Raw genomic sequence first — 14,745 nt, 5'->3', positions numbered from 1 at the left:
CTAAGAATTTCAACAAAGAATGAGATTTGTGTATTACTTGTAAAAATAACACATAAACCTCTACGCCCCTCAAGAGAGTGTCCAAAACTGACATCAGGACTTGGAAGATACAGGACTGAACACAAATTCATGGCCATTCGGAAAATGAGCGAAATACAGCTGGAAAGTCAGTGTATTCGGCCCTTCTGTTTTAAGAAAGATGTAGTGACAACACAACAGTAACCAGATCTTTGGGAGCACAGCCAGCTGAAGCTTATCTGTGAGTGAGGTCATATACTGTAAGTCTGCTTCTCAAAGCGTCTGTTCATACACACAATTTATTGTTGCATTTTATTTGAGATTGCAGTTTTTACATTTCATTAGATTTAATTGGATCTTAATAGTTTGTTGCACTCAAGCAGAACAGTTTATTGCTCTCTGGAGTACTTGATAGGTCAATTTCGTACACTAAAAAAATTAGTGTAGGATTTACTTTGAAACTATTTTCATTCGGAAATTGCTAGTAAATTTTTTTTTTTTTACAAAGAAACTGCAAGTTACACATTGAATTAAATGTGAAATTTTGAAATAGAAAGACTGAAATAGTATTTTCTGATAAAACATACTCCAATTATCTTTGTTTTATTTACGACTTAAATTTTATATATATATGAGCGTGATTTTTAACAGTAAAAGACTGTAAAAATGCTGCAGTCAAAATTAGTAAATACTGTAAACTGTACTGTATATGGTGAATAACTATAATTACAGTTAAAGTAATTTTACAGTAAAATACCAAAAAATGGGGTAAAACTTTCCTTAAAGCCTTCATGTAAATTGCATTATAAAGGGTTATTAAAGGCATAATGCATTATAATTATTCATAATATGTGTTGTAATATGTTATATCTCGTCCTAAATAATTATAACCAAATTTAAAATGCATAGTGTAACAATGAATTGATAAGTGTTAGAATATATCAACTGTGGTTACAATTATTCATTAGATTGTACAATGCATTATAAGGTGCATTACAAGGCATAATTAATGTATTATAACTACTTTTATAATGCATTAAGACTTTAAGTGAAGTGTTACCAAAAACGGTTTTTGGAAGTGAAAAAGAACAAGTCATTGCATAATTTACAGTGAAAACCCTTACATTGACATTCCCAGAATTTCCTGCATTGATTGAAATAACTATGTTTATCAGTGTATTACAAAGTTACAAAACATATTAGTATTTCATTAGGAATATGTTTTTTTGTTGTTGTTTTTTTTTTTTTACTGTGAATTTATATTCAGACTGTAAAACCTAAAATGTTGCTACCATATTTTTTACGGTAAAGTTCTGGCAACCACAGCTGTCTGTATTTTATGGTAAATGTCACAGATATTTTTTACAGTGTAAACTAATCACCAAAAAAAGTTATATAATAGTCAAAGCAATATTTATTCATTTATTTGTAAATGAATAAAGTTTAATATTATCAGCCATTATCAAAAAAAATCATTATGATAATTATATGTCATTATATATTTCTCGGCAATAAGGTGGTAACATGTTTTGAAGAAACTCACAGCTTCAGAGATGCAGGTAATTCACACTTCCACTCTTACACTAATGAAATACTTCTCCAAGCATTATCTTTCTTATCAATATTGGTGCTATTCCAGCAATTCCATCTGGTACAGACATGAATACTCTGAGACAAGCAATATTAACTTCTTCTCCATTGTTATTTAGTTGTAGTGCAAGTAGGATATGACAGTTGGTTAGTGTGGTATTTGCCCTGTCCCTCCTCCACTGTGATTGGACCGCTAGATAAAAAGTGATAGTGGCAAGTGATGAATTTTCCACAAAGTTTAACATTTTTCAACTCTTGGTGCACAGAAAATGCTTAACACGAATAACACGAAATGCTTCCATTGAAAACAATCGATAAAATAGACTAGGCTCAAGAAAACGACACTTTGGTGGACACACCAAGTTTTTTTTTCCAAACATCAGCAACACTTTTAACTCCTCCATGCTGGCAAGTCACAATGATATAAGCAGCATAAACGATTTTTATACCCACCTAGCTTCACATCGGATGGTTCTTTGCCTCAGCATTGTGCATTAAATTTGTTTTATGCACACCTATTTCTTACACGATCATCTGACTTTACATTATTGTAGGATTATAACGATTGTTGTTTGAGCTAGTATGCATTAATCTTAAGCCAAAAGGAGACAGAGTTCATGACTGCAGCAACCACTCAAACCAAAGTCAAACTCAGTTTCAATCACATTCAACCTCAGTGAAAACAACTTTATAAAAACATCTCAACAGACTGAGAGTGAGCGAAGGGTTACTATAGTCTATTATAACAACGATCTGCTGCTGACCCGCTCCTGTTCTGGCAGTACAGATGCCACACTGTTGTTTACCTTGCCAGAAAGAGCAAAGAAATGAGGTAAAGGTATAATACAGAGCTGACGGTCATCTGACCAAAACCTCAGTTCAGGCTCAGACAAACTAACTCCAGTTAAACCAGTAAATCTAAGTTACGGTAAACTGGCATAAAAGCCCATAATATAAAACATCTGGGGCTGAATTTCAAAACACGCTCTCAGCCTCCGCACCACAGAGTGTTTAGCTGGCTGTGGTCTGAGTTCAGTGTAGCGCCACATAGTGTGTGTCTATGAGTCTTTAAGTCTGGGGGTTGGGGGTAGTGAACCCCTCATCAATAAACCAGGGGTAGTGAGTCAGTACAATATTGAACCCCACCCGTTTTTCCATGTTTAATGCTACACTAATCTCAGAGGCTGTGGAAATGTGTATTTCTATGGTAAATGCTTGGGTTTGACAAACCCACTGACTCACTATGAATATTTTGTGTTGCAGATTCACACTGTAAAATCATATGTTTATGTCTCTACTAGAAAAATAATTCTCACGCCAAATGCTTCTCGATTTGAGCTGGCTGGTTTTATGCAGCTTGGTGCAATTTTGTTTACGTACATTATCTACCTCATAAAAAAACATTACAGCCACACAAGAACAGCAGAGTTTGGTGGGATTGTAGGAAGGCGTCATATAGGGACCGGGTCGAAACCACCAGAATATCCACTTACGGGCCATACAAGCCATAATTACAATGGAAAATCACATAAACGGGCAGCTAGAGTGTTCTGATGCATCTCAAGTGTCAGTGGATACATTTCAGTTGGAATGCGACTTTGCAAAGACATTTCATTTAGATTAGGTTCAAAAATATTTATTTTATTTATTTATTAGTTTTTACTTTGTGAAAAGTGTACTTTACATTGATGTAATTTTCAAAAAATATATAATTTCAAATCTTATAATTTAGCAGTAAATACACAATGGTGAGAGAACAACAGAAGCATCTCCACTTTTGATGAATAGGAATAGCTGGAATATTGAACTCTGACCTTTGAGGCCTTATTAGACACTGTTCAATTTTCACAGACACTAATTTCTCCCCAAAGTCTCTTTGTCTCGAGCTCTCTATTTCTGCATTGCTTTTAGGTTATGCCACAAACGCAGCACAATTCGTTCCTTTCTGCAAACAGCAACACGTTTCTGTTTTTACTTTTAACCAAAAGACAAAACACAGAGCTTCGAGGGGAATGACGGTTCGCAGCACAGATGGATTTGTAATACTGTTCTTCACAGTATGAGTAACAGAGGTCTCAAACCCAAACACTCTTAGCAGATGAAGTGACATGTTGGCTGCTGTCTGCCAAGCCTTAAGTTAAAACACCCCTATACCAGCTTTCACATGCTGTTGCCCAAGAAATTGTGATGGAAACCATATAAACACCGCTGTAAAGAACTGCCTGAGAAAGAAAATCTGAATGACTAAACATGCCTCCTAAAATAACCATCAAGTGTTTTTGTATTTGTGAATTACATTTTAAGGTCTTTTATGTGTTTTCTATTTCTAGTGTTTTTAATACATTTTATTTAAGGAACAAAACATGCAAATGCAAATGTGTGTGTGTATGTAAAATGCATGTAATCATCTTTATTATTGATTTAGTACAATGACAAATAAAAGGTCATATTTTAATTATGGAACAACATTTATGATTTCACACTTACTATTAAATACAGTATAAAAAATATCTCTACACATGAAACATATAGCTGCCTTAATATTTTTGAAAGGAAGTCTTTATTATATGCACCTGGCACAATATTTCAATCATTAAACAGTGTGACAAAACTTTGTGAAAAACACTTAAAGTGCCTTAATGTATTTAAAACTGATTTTAAAAGAACCAAATTCAGTACAAACCTGATTGATTACGCTTACTTTATACAGGCAAGCAGATGAGCCCGGAATATGAACGTTATGTGCTAAATGGTTCCGTGTTTTTTTTAATAATGTGAAACTTTGCGTGTTGTTTATATTCTGGGTTCATCTGCTTGCCTGTACCAAGTATGCATCATCAGTAAGGTGTATACATAATTTTGCCTTTTAATATCAGCATTTTACTACATTACCACTTAATGCAAACCGCGTAAAAATAACTGGCGGTCAGTGGGGCAAAGCCTTGTTTTGCCCTCGAGGTGGGCGTTCCTATAAGGGTGTGAAGTTACGTGAAATCTATCTAGTGATAGTGACAGGAAGTGAAGTGGGAGAGAGAGAGGGATGAGATCAGGAAAGGTCCGCGAGTCTATGGGTGCCACACTTTTTGATGGGGGTTTGTAAGATAGTACTGATGAAAGACTAGAAGCAACCCTGGTCTTTGGCATAAAACAGTTTGAAAATCCCTGTTCTGAAACCATATAATAGCTTTGAGAGAGGAACAGACCTACATTTATTTACAGCATTGATTCTTTGTTAATTGTACAATCTTGATGCTTTTATGGTGTGTTTGTGGTCTTTTAGAAAGCTCTAGTCCCACAGTAGTCCCCTCCTTTTGTGCTTCACAAAATAAATCCAAACAGGTTTACAAAGACATAGGGGAACATGATTGAAAAATAAACATCTGTTCAATTAATTGTTAAAAGTTTCAGATCTAGCTGCAGGATTCTGTGAGACTGACAGTGTCTGGCCTCATTGGGTTTGGCTATGGAACAGAAGCTTATGTCATACTTGGTCTGTAGCTCCTCTAAAAAGAGAAAAACAGGATACGTGGGGGCCCTTCCTACTTTATCGCTCTCTCTTAACACCCGCCATCTCTCTGGGGTCAGACAGCTTCCACACTCGCACGGGCCGCAGGGACCGACCTGACCGCTCCACACATCAAAGAGCCTGTTTCCAGATATCCATCAGCAACCACACCCCTGCGTCCGCTTCATGTATCTCGGAGGCAAAGTTGACCTTGTGTGTTTGTGTTGGCGAGCGGTAACTGATTCTAGTCCCGAGGTGGTTTTGTGCCAGCTGGCTTATGTCACAGCCACTATACCCGCATGACCTCACGCCTGGAGGAAACTACAGTCGCACAGACACTATACGATAAGAACGCTGTCATCACAACAGTTGTGTTGTGGTCATGCTGATGTACATTCTTAAGAGTCAGAAAAGACATCAGTCCCATATAAACAGAAAAACTTTCTCATCAGGGTGTGTTTTGTGATTCAGGGCGTTTTAAAGCGGCGTAGTCAGTGCGACCAAAAATGGACAGATGAGTCTTTATTTTTGGCTTTGTCTGTTGTGATATTTAAGCAGGAGTGTTTTAAGTGGTGTTAAGTTTTCTGCCATTTAAAGGCATGGAGCCGAGAGCTCCTGATGCCTTGTGGGGGACCTCACAGTTTGACAGCTGGTTCCTGCTAGACACTGCCGACCATATAACCACAGACTACATGACTGTGGCTTCACTGGGCCTGAGACACGTGGTGGCCAAACAAACAAAACACATTTCTATACAAATACAGGTTTTTTTTTAATATGCTCGGACATATTTTTTCAAGTATAGGTGCACACAACCGCACACAATCAAATTATATTCACATAAAAGCACACATACTCACGTTCACGAACTTTGATGAGTGTCGCCATGCTAAACCAAACCCTCAAAGGCAGAGAAGTTAAAGAGATGGGCACTTCTGAGGTTTGAGCTCTTTTAAAAGACATGACCAAGCACCACCATAATTACATGGGCCATAATTTATATGGCCCAGAACACGTAGAGGCAAAAACCAAAGCAGAAAAAAACAACTTTGCATTTAATTCAAAGTCCTTTTTTTAAATTTAATGTAAATTTTATCATTTGAAACGGTTGATAAGTGTTATTATTGCCTGTATGTTTAAGTGTAAAGTGAATCAAACATCCACCTTCATGACTCAAAACTATGACATCTGAAGTATTCCTCATATGAATGTTTTCCAAACAGGAATTTGACAATAATTCTAATGGAATGTTGATTAACACTGCAGCATGACAACACCGGAAATGTTTCCTAGCTTACCTCTTCCTCTACTCCTCCTCTTCCTCTCTGCCTCCAGTGTGGTCTGAGATGTCCACCCACTAATATCAAGACAGACTCACTAAAGTATACGAGCGACTCATTTAACCTGTTCATACTGCAGAATCATTGTTAGAGAGCCACTTTGAACTCATCATTAGTTGCCATTATTTTCAATAGATGGTCTTTAAAAGAATTTTCAGTTCTAAAACCAGCAGGTTTACACAGTACATATTGATTTTTAAAGTGTTTATTGTTTATTTTTATATACACTGTAGAAAGTGGTGACTTGCTATTGTTACCTTAAAAAACCTAAAAAGTAATACATTTAAAAATATTTATTTCATACTAATTATAGAGTTCAAATCTATTAACATATTTACTGACATACCGCTCAAGACTTACTGATTTAAACATTTTAATGAAACTTATTTTTTAATTAAACACATTTTTTAATATTAAGCCTAAAATGTGTTTTAATGTCCCTACTGATGAGGATTGTGTGATCTTTGAATAATATCAGTACCTAAAGTATACTTGCAATAATTCCACTTCAGCACAATCAAATATACTTCAGTGTATCTTCAGTTGGACCTCAGAAATACTTCTGCGCAATTAAAGTGCATATAGTACAGAATTAGTATTAATATTAAAATTAGTATACTTTAAACTTTAAAGTATACCAGTTTAGTATACTAAAAGTACAATTGCAGGGTATTTTTAATAAGTAAGTACATAGAGATGTAAATGACTGTAGTATAGTTAGCATGAAATAAATGTATTTTAGTATATTATTTGTGCTGTTTGTACCTGATTTAACCCGTAACAATTAGGTTTGCTGGTATAAATGAATTTATATATTTTGGTTCAGTGATTGTAAAATAATTTTTTTGACTTGAATCAGTTCATGTCACCATTTTTAAGTTATCTTTTATTTTCAATGTATTGTAAGTTGCTTTGGAGAAAAGTGCCTGCTAAATGGATAAATGTAAATGTTATTATTTCACATATAAACCCTCACCTCAAATCCATGCAAAATTTACTGTGCACTTTACAAAAGGTTTATTTGTTAGTTCTTTATCAACTGTCCTTAATCAAAACACTATGAGCTCCAAATTGTTTTAAGTTTTAGTGTTAAGATATGCAAGCAATTTTAAATCTAAAGGGCATGAGAAACTAATTATGACAGTCTGAGATTTTAAGTTCTGTAAACAGCTTTTGTTTAAGAAAGAGGCTTTGAGAGAAATTACAAGGATGTTTTTCAGTTTTTGTTTCTTCCCAAAGGGAGACATGAGGTTACCCTCTTAATTTCAGTGACAATAAACAAGTGGACACTATTCTTCCATTGCATGCAAAAAAAAGGAAAACTAGATACTCTAAAAATCCAGACTCTTATAATATTCTGCTTATTGCACTTGGGACTTTGACCCAGTTTAGGTAATTGCTCTCTGAAACTTCTGTCACAATGATTGTTGCCGAAGACTGATAAGAAGAAGACTGAGTTCAATTTTAGCTCCAGCTGCACCGGCACGTCAATCACAATTTCATGAATGATTGGCCAGTAGCTTAGACTATGGGACAAAGATGGGCTGCATTTCCTCTGTCAGTTCAACAAAGTGTACAGTATGTCATCCACAGAGAGGAAATGCTGAACAAATGTCTATGTGTGTAAAGAAACAGCCAAGTCAATCGTCACAAGCCCACATGAGCGTACTTGAACTCCACGTGCACGTATATACACAGCTCTCTTAAAATGGGGGGTCTCTAGTGTGACGCCCCCTCCCCTGCTGGCTAAATTGATTGCAGATTTCCATGAGCGCAGAGCTGGCTTGTGCATGTGAGGCCCTCAGGAGTCTGGGCGTACAGTCAGAACACATGCGAGAGAAAGAAAGGAGGAGAAAAAGAGTGCCGCGGTCCCAATAGGACCCAAAGGAACATCACTCCATGCAGACTGGAGACCCAAAATCACAGCTGTGGAGTCAGCTGAGCAACCTCTCGGTGAGGGACATTTTTCTGAAAGAACTTCTGTCAGCACCATCAACGTAACAACTGTGGAATCGTGCAGTGAAATAATAGAAATATGAGCTCAAATCCAACATTTTAGAAGTGACATCAAACATCAAAACGTGAAATTTACAATAGACTACATGAGTTTAAGTGATTAATTGTTTAGACGGGTTCCTTAAAACCTCTGACCAATGAATTTCCATTCCTTTTCCAGTCATTCTTAGAAAAAAAAAAAAAAAAAAATGTATAGAGATTTTGTAAAAAATGTATTTTAAGATTTAAAGATCACATTTCCTGTTGAAAAAACGCAACTAGGTCCTGCTCAGGACCACCTAATGACCAACTAAAGACCAGCATACCTAAGCAGCATACACTGTTTTTTTTTAACAGGGATATTTAGAGACTATGAATAAAACTTCAGCTTTAACTGTTTTAAAAAATTCCCTGTATTTTTCCAAATTTATCCAGATCTGCAAATTACTAAAATCAATTTCCATACTTTTCCATACTGCAAAGGAACCATGTTCCAATATAGAACTAGATGGATTAATATAATTTTAAAAATAGCAGTGATATGGTCAATCTAACAATATAATCATTTAGGCTAGTCTTTTAGACAAAACAAGCAGTCCACACAGAGTAAACCTCTTTTGCTTCACTATTCAGGGAATGTTCTAAACAAGTGTTAAATAAACTATTCAAGTTTATTTAACTATGTACAATAAGCACCAACATGCTGTTGGCTGGGAAATTTATTTGCAAACACTAATATGGACTCAAGCTCAATCTGTGCAGTTAAGGAACTTTTCATATGTGTGTTATTTTCCCTTGTCTGTGGTGTTTTATTATTGTACGCTCTGGGCAGTACTGGATGTCCTGGGTATAGTAAAGCTGTCCCACACAGGAATTTACCTTAAGAGGCCCATTTATTTATGAGACAGAATAACAAACATTTGGATCAGAATGAGGTAGCCGCTATGCCTGTGCAGACAGATGGACGAAGTGCAGTAGGTTGTACTGATGATAAAGCTAATGCTGTGATGAATGAATTCATGTTCATATTTTTAATTTTAATATAATTTAATATTTTTATTTATTCATATTTTTTCCTAATTTTATTTATTACATTTTCAGATTTCAGATTTGGATCAGGCCTGGATCTATTCAAGCGAGTGTGACATACAACACTGAGCCTCCCTTAAGTGCAAAGAGGAGTGCAGCACTCAGAAAAGGCATTAGGACTGAATCCAGGTGCGTGATGAAACCAAAGCCTTCATAGTTTTCAGGCAAAATATCTTTGCAAAGCAACACTAAATTAAAGATCTGCTTCTCTTATAGCTTTCGATAAAATGTGTGCATGGGGATAATGCTGAGATAACGTTTGAATGAGGGAATTCAGGGATTTGGTACCACACAATATCACTGCATCACCCATTTGCCATCACTTATCTCCCCAGAGGAAGTCCATTTGCTGCCAGTACAATCCTCCTAAAGCTTTCTGATTTACTCAATAGCCATCGCTGCAGACCCCTTCTGGAGAGTGAGGAGGAAGCCTGCTCCTTATTAAAACTGTCTTCTCATCGCCTTTTTACAGCTGAAAAAAATAACCAGATGTTTATGAATCTGAGCATTTGCAAGTAAAGAGGTTTTCACCAGAGAAAAAGAAACGCATCGCTCTCTGTCTGCCCTGAAGGTAAGTCCATGGAGATACTTCTAGATTCTCCTCCTCCTCTCACTCCCGTCACAACGAAGACAATATTTTAACCCCAATCCAGAGGTTTCTTAAATGTTAAAGAGTCCCTTGCCATACTGAGGTTTTCTACAGTTTATTATGAAAGGCACTTATGCTCACCAAAGCTGAATTTAGTTGGTCAAAAATACTCAGAAATATTGTTAAATATTATTGCATGAAATAAATGTTTTCTAATTTAGTATATTGTAAAATTTAAGTTTATTCCTGATGGCTGAAGCTGAATTTTCATTTAATTGAACAGCATTTAATTGAAATCTTTTGTAATGTCTTTACTGTCACTTGATCAATTTAATGCGCTCTTGCTAAATATAAATATTGTAAAAAAAAAAAAAAAAAGAGTACTGACTCCAAACTTTACTTCATAATTTTTACTATGTGATTAAAATATTCTGCAGACATAATATTTTTTCTGTATTTTTGATGAATAGGTTAAAAAACACAATTTATTTGAACTAGGAATCTTTTGTAACATAAATGGCTTACTGTCACTTTTTAACAGTTTATTGCTTCCTCACTCAAAGTATTATTTTCTTAAAATTTGTACTGACCTCAAACTTATGAATATTTATATATCTTTACTAATTGGCAGATTTTAAATGCATCTAAAGACTATGAATCTGATATGCGCAGGTCGTGTATCTTCAACAACAAGGCAGAAAAAAACAGGATGAGAGTGAGAAGGAGAGACAGAAAAAGAGGGCAGGTATTTGCCAGATTCTGGTCTCAGGATGTCCTGGGCACAAGAGAAGACACAGAGAGAGTAACAGAGGAAACACAAAGGCAATTTCCTGTGCTGCCAACAAAATCTGAATCCGAATGAAATGACATTTTTTCCATGCAAATCAGACGTGCTTGTGCTTGAGGATACATTACTTAATGTATTGATGTTTACAGTTCATTGTCTGTAAGATAAATAAAAATATCCAAGTCCTCAGGTCTCTACAGTCTCCTCCTCTCATTCTGATGAACACCAGGGAGTTTACCAGAGACAAACAAAAGGAAACATCTTGAGAGAAAATACAGGTCTGTCATCCAGTGACCATTTCCCTTCGGTAGACACCACCGCATACTCCCAATACACGTGTATAAAGTCAAATCTCTCTATTTCTGTGTGTCCCCCACATACATAAAAAGACAGTTTGTCCTGACCTCATATTTTACCACAATGAATTTTCCGATTGGATCTCATGGGACAAACTTCAGCACAGTGCCAGTATGCCTTTTCCATAATACTAAAGCAAAAGGAAAAGGATTATTATTTTCCCCCTGTCGTCTACCTGATTTAAAATACAACCCTGAGACAGCGGGAGGACAGCGGTAGAATCAATGGCTGCAAGTCTGAGTTCAAATGTCAATTCCAAATATTAAGGACCAGATTTTTATGCAACAATGGCTTTGTTTTGCCTGGAGGGAATGACAGATATAACTGTTGTAAATCATAGCCCTTTTCTATATCGCAACAATCCCAAAATGAGCTTTACTGCCAGCTGCCGTGATCATTTTTCAAGAGCTCTCCACTTAAACACTTGTATGAGATTTACAAACACAACTATGTTTCTCTTTTCTTCTGTGCAAACAGACCGTGCAAAACAACATCGGAGTCACTCTCCCCTCTCCTAATGACTACCAGCTCTGCGGCTGTGCTTCAATTCTCTCCAAGACCGACCAACTTTCAGATCAGAGATCTTCTCACTGACTACAACTCTGTGGTGGTTCCGCAGTGAAAATAAACAGGGATGTGCAAACAAAAATGCAAAACGAATGAACAAAAATGCAGAAAAGTCCAGCAATGGACAAATAAAGAAATGGGAACGGCTTTAGGCAGAAGCCCACAGATCGAAAGCCCTCCTTAGGCCTCTGCCTGCAAAAAGCATGAGTTAGAGAGGCTTATGTAAGCATGTGGTGGAAATATTACCCACCGTCTTCATCTGTTAACACAACACCCCCATCTCATCATCACTGACCTCTGTATGTTCTTTTCTCTGTGCTCTTTTATTTCACCCTGAACTCATATAAAGTCCATTTTTGACATGTGGAAGGTTACGGCTAAGGATTTAAACACATAAAAAGCCAGTTTAAAGATTTACAAAACTTAAAATCAGATATAAAGTTATTTTTTTGAATGTTTACATATCAGATTGTTTTACAGAAAACAATAGCAGTTTATTAGCTGCTAATTTATGATTAATTTCACGACATAATTTATCTCATAACACAAACAGCTGTGAACTACTGAACCAAGACCCCCTGGCGTAATCTGAAGAATTTCAGTTAAAGAAAGTTAAAGAGTCTGTGCCAACCCAGTGCTCATGACCCAACAAAGAAATCATATCCACAGCAGATGTTTTTTTATGAGGAACTCAGTATGCTGCTGTCAAGGTGAAACGTTTCTCCTGTGGAAATCAATTAGAGTCTCTGCTCTCCAGATGTGGAACCATTGGCAGGTACAAGTGATTTTTTTTCTGAGCTCCTATTCATAAGTCTGACCTGTTTTAGGGGATATTGTGGTCTGGAATAAAAAGATGGCAAAACAGGTAGTGGACTCATTTTAATTGTCTGGAATCATCTAGAAACAAGGTCAAGGTCAGCATTTCCTGGATCTAATATGCTTTTGGCCAATTGTGGTTTTGCAGGGCTGGGGTTTGTTTGTATTTGCAAGCGCCTGATACTTTAGAATGTTAGTGAAGAAATACTCAAATAGCATGCAATGCTAAAAATCTGTTAGATCAACAACAAAAGAACAAAAAATATTGTCAGAGCCTCTGATATGACTCACAAAAAGATAAAAATGTGTGTGTCATTCCACCATTCTCCTTCAATAACAGCCGTGACTCAGATATTTGTACTATGACAGGCATCACACACAAAATACAAGTAATTTTTAAATAATATTCTGTATGCTGTTTTGTTATGCAAATTATAAAAAATGTCATTTTGATGGAAAAAACAAGATGGATAAAGCAGCACCTGCTTCATATCACAAACACATCTGTGTCTGATTTTGTCAACAAAAAAAGTCAATGCACATGTTTCAGCAGCCAAACTGCACCTTAATTATAGAAAAACACTATTTTTGTCAGATATTTGCTTAGTTGTTGTTGTTTTTTTTACAGTTATTGTGTGAGCTAATGAAATCTACCAGTGTATGTATGTTTTGAAGTGTACATTTACATTAAACACTATTAATTATACAATGGAGTGATATGGTTTGTTTGAAATTGGTATTAAATTTGAGAGTGAGCTCTAAGAAAAAGCAATCACTTAATCTCATCAAAACCAGACTTCAAGAAGTAGGTCAGGACAGAAGATGGGAACTTCAACAGGACAAAGATGCGAAGTATTGAATGCAATCAAGAAATCAACCTTGTCCTTTGCGGTATGAAAAGTATTAGGTTACATTGCATTCAACTGTATTGTGAGTAGCGTAAACTTTCTTACCTTACTGGAGAAGTGGCATTGAACTTTACTGATCGAAGTTCTGGAGTGCTCCGTCCCGAGGACAATCAAGATACTCTTACAGACGTAAGTCCTTTTGTAAACTTCTTTGGAACCTGTGTCCTGCTTCCAAAGTGATCGCTAACCCGCTAAATCACTCTCTGTATCTCTATCCTATGCGCTGCAGAGCGCGCGACAGTGACAGAACCTCAAGACAATCGAGTCGCGAGTGCGCGAGGAGTGGGCAAGAGCTTACGCCTACTGTATTCTCTCCCTCCCACTGTTTAGCTCTAAGTATAGTTTAATGTATAAGTATAGTACAGTTTGGCATAAAACTCTCATTACATAACATAATACAATACAATCTTAACAAATGGATGTCTTAGAGGCTACATTGAAATAGTTCATGTTTATTGACATTTTATATAGCCTAGGTTACACTAAAATGTTTATAAGTGTTATCCCTCATGTCCTGTTAAGATTTACTTACTGTTGTATGCTTGGGATTCCAGAGACCCCAATGATGTGTTCAAATAATTACGTAATAAACCTAATGAGATTTTTCTTTCAAGTTGTTTTAATATAGCTATTACATTTTTACGTTTCATAAAACCCATTAGGCAAATGTTATTCAAATATTATAGTTTTTCTCACAAAGTAATAGTACAAATATGATTATCCATTGTATTTGTTTCTGTAATGGGGTCAAACATCACAAAACAATAAAAGAAATAAAAATAATTAACGTTTTTTTTTTATAGATACAGTAGTTAATTAATCCCTCATTATATAACGCCATCGCAGTAAGCATGTATTAAAAATTATTCATAAGGGATTTTACACCATTGTCTTCAGATTTAGATTTGGAGATTAAATAAAAAATATGAACTGAAACTGAAACACAATGATTGTCTGTTTTAGGATGGTCTGGAAAGTTAAATAAGGGATTTGGCTAAAATGGGGGAGTAAAATGGAAAATTCAGGATCTGGGACATCAAAGCAGCCTTCTTTCTAAATTACTATTTGAATGCTTGTTCAAAAACAGCTGGCCAAACGAAGGCTTTAACAACTATGATTGGTAAGCCATTGCACTGAAGGGTCCGTGAGAATGGTTTCCTGCTGGCTTTAATGATAAGTCATGC

General features: G+C 36.0%; 1 protein-coding gene across 1 annotated transcript in view; it reads right to left on the bottom strand.

Annotated features, from left to right (window-relative positions):
* LOC306887639 (uncharacterized protein) overlaps positions 1-13,836 on the bottom strand; it is a 34,542-nt gene extending 20,706 nt beyond the window's left edge. The window contains exon 1 of the mRNA XM_079445549.1: positions 13,607-13,836. The gene's annotated coding sequence lies outside the window, so the exon portion shown is untranslated. The remainder of the gene's footprint in view (positions 1-13,606) is intronic.
* Between the last annotated feature and the right edge of the window lie 909 nt (positions 13,837-14,745).

This window comes from Barbus barbus (assembly GCF_936440315.1).
Source record: "Barbus barbus genome assembly, chromosome: 21".
Lineage (NCBI taxonomy): Eukaryota > Metazoa > Chordata > Actinopteri > Cypriniformes > Cyprinidae > Barbus > Barbus barbus.
Note: the sequence above shows the minus strand (reverse complement) of the source record. Positions and strands in the feature narration are given on the sequence as shown.